Source organism: Frieseomelitta varia, unplaced genomic scaffold, assembly GCF_011392965.1.
Source record: "Frieseomelitta varia isolate USP_RPSP 00005682 unplaced genomic scaffold, Fvar_1.2 scaffold_1, whole genome shotgun sequence".
Lineage (NCBI taxonomy): Eukaryota > Metazoa > Arthropoda > Insecta > Hymenoptera > Apidae > Frieseomelitta > Frieseomelitta varia.
Genome location: NW_025108638.1, coordinates 273,867 through 277,084, shown reverse-complemented (window position 1 = coordinate 277,084; position 3,218 = coordinate 273,867).

The following is a 3,218-nucleotide window of genomic DNA, read 5'->3' as shown; positions in this document are numbered from 1 at the left end:
TTTCTCTACTTTTTCTAGTCGACAATGGAGTATTTCTACGATAAGAAATTATTCTAATAAAAAATCTTTCTTAATCTATTGCAATTCGAAAAAGACCACTTATATATAGGTACCAACTTAATTTCTTAAAAATTTGAGGTTAGATTTACGAGAACCAGATATATACGGCATCTATTGACGTATTGGAGTTAATCGCATATTAAAAATACATGATACACTGCAGCCATCGAGACGAGCTTTCTCTACTTTTTCTAGTCGACAGTGAGATGTTTCTAAGAAATTATTGTAATAAAAAGTTAAAGAATATTAAATTCTATTGTAATAAAAAATTAAATGGAGGTCATTAATAAGAAATTATTGCAATACAAAATCTTTCGCAATCGGTTGTAATTGTGTAAAGATGAAGGCTATAGGTGTAACTGTTAATTTCAAAAATTTTAGGTTATAGGTGTAACTATTAATCTTAAAAATTTAAGTCAGAGGTTAGATTTTCAGTTAGGTTTATTCAGATTAGTTTAGAGTTTTAAGTTAGCTCGGGTTTAAGCTACAGATGTAAACTGTTAATCTAAAATTAATCTAAAGTTTAGGTTTAAAGGTTAGGTGTACATAACTGTTAATCTTAAAAGTCTTAAAAATTTCAATTAGAAGTTAGGTATTCTGATTAGATTTTTAGGTTAGATTACTTTAGAGTTTTCAGTTAAATTAAGTTTGTTTAAAGAAAGAGAAATTAATGTTTGTTCAAACAGAAGACTCTTCAGAGGCCAGAAAATTCGAAAATGATTCCATTTCGATCAATGGACTGATGCTTTTGGCGTCGGGTCTTGTTCATTGGCGACGCTCCAGCGGAGCGGACTATCGTAGGTTCGAAAACGTTCATAATTCTTCGAGACGACTCAGAACGAGATATCGCATTTCGCCGAGAAGATCACTGGCGAATGCCAATCGTTAAATTAGAAACTACAACGAGAAAACGATTCGACTCGAGCGTACGACGTAACCGCTTCGACCCGATCTCATCGATCAATTTCCATCCGTTTCCGCGAGGTCTATTAGAAAACATTAACGAGATATTAAGCGTTAATGGTTTCGATACTTTCGTAATTGGAGTTGAACGCGTGTCGATAAATCAGACGTCGCGGAGGCAAAACTGGTTATATCCAATCGGACACGCTTTACGTCCTCGCGTAGTATGACAGCGTCAGCTCGGTTGGTAATTTATCTAATTGCAGAGAGAGGTAAAAGCATCGAGGTCGATTTGCATACAAATGACATTAATCCACGTTGGAAGTACTCGTAACCAGAGCCTCACTTTCGTTAGAATTCGCGTCGTAAAGTTAGAAGACGCGTGGATTCCCCGATTTTCACCGGCGTTGGCGCTCGCGTGTCCCACTAATCTCGCGCGACACGACGCGAAAACGTTTTATCTGCTTGTACGCGTTTCGTTTCTTCGCACGATCGCCGCCGCGGGGCTGCGCGCGATTTCAATAAGCTTAATTAATCCTCTTATTAAGCACCGCAGGAGCACCCAGTGTGTTTTTGCGTCAACGCGATATCTTTCATCGGTGAGGGTAAGCTTCGCCGTACGTTCTGTTTAATGAAAATGCGAGCACCGAGTTTGAGAGCGTGACGAGTCGCCACCATCTGACTCGATCGCCAAAGTCTGTTACCATTGGTTACTCGCTACTATTTGTTATACGCGCTACGACCACTTAATTGAACGGGTTTTCACTCCCTCGGAAAGAAAGACAGCCACCGAAGCTGAACGAAACTTTTAATTTTCCTCAACTTTCATTTTTTTTTTTTTTTTTTTTTTTTTTTTGCTTCTCGAGAACTTTGTCGAATTTTCGAAAAGCTCCGCTTCTTTTCGAGGACACAGCCGTGGACATGGTGGTAGAGTGGCAGAGTGGCTTGTTTCGCTCGAGGGGCGACTATAATGCCCCCGAGCCGCGAAATTAACGCTGCACCTGGCCGAATGAAATTAACGCCGAACACGATAAAGGGAAAAACGAGAGCGATCGAAGGCAGACGGAGAGGTGTACGACAGAGAAATAGAGAGAGAGAGAGAGAAAAGCGTAAAGAAGAGGAAGAGAGAGAAAGAGAAGGGACAACGAACGACAGCTCGGTCGATTCGCATAGTGGCGAGTCTGACGCTCTGGCTGGCGCAATACCGACGACGACGTTGACACCGACACGGGCGTCGTTTACCGGGGATCTCATGGCGACGACGCAGAAACAACGGAGAAACGTCGCATAATGTGACTAACGTAATTAAGCCCACGTCCGCGCCGCGACGTTTCTCTCTCATTCTCTCTCGCCGTGTACGCCCGTATATTTTCGCACGAACCTACGGATCAAAACTTTCCCTCGAACGAGAAATGCTAATTCCCCAATGGAGTTTGCGTTCCGTTTCAACGAATCGCGCGAATGGCTCCTACGCCTGGTTTTATTCGTCGATTGAACTTGAAGTTTACGCGACACGAACTCCTCTTGCGCTGTAATGACGTGCCACGCACGTTGAGAATTTTTGTGTCGCAAAATTGCAATATTGCAATTTTCCCGGTTTCATGTACGTTAAAATATAACCGAGGCGAAACAGATAATAAATTTGTGTACCTCTTAGTGATATCTATGTACCTCCAGTGATATTACCGATGAATTCGAAAAGACAGAGAGACGAATCATTGTATGCTGGTTTGGTCACTCGTTACGGTCCGCGTGCCAGTTACCAGCGCAAAATGTTCAAGTAATTCAGATTACAGAACAAACTTGCGGTTCAGAATGAAGTTTGGCTGTGTTTTAAGCACAATTACCAAGACCCGGTAGTCTATAAATTATTTTCAACAGCCACATCGTGGCAAAGTCTTGGAATCCCTCTCATGGATTATGCACTCGTGGAAATCCCAAGGCGCAACACGCAAATCTCTTGTCGCCCCTTCCCCCCCCCCCCCCCCCCCCCATTATTTATTTAGACAAACTGTAAAGCGGCTGAACAAAAGCGGGGACAATACTTCCGCTTCGACCGCAACCTTTGACGAAACTTTGCAGCAAAGTTCGTTCGTCATAATTTTTTCACAGTGAAAAAAAAAAACTCGGCGAACCGATCGATGGCCATGAAACTTCGGTCAACTTCGGCCGACGAAGCCTCTACACGCAGCGCTCGCGACGATTCCGCGAGGATCGCGGCGATAAAATCCAAACTTGCGTACGCGCCGCGCGGC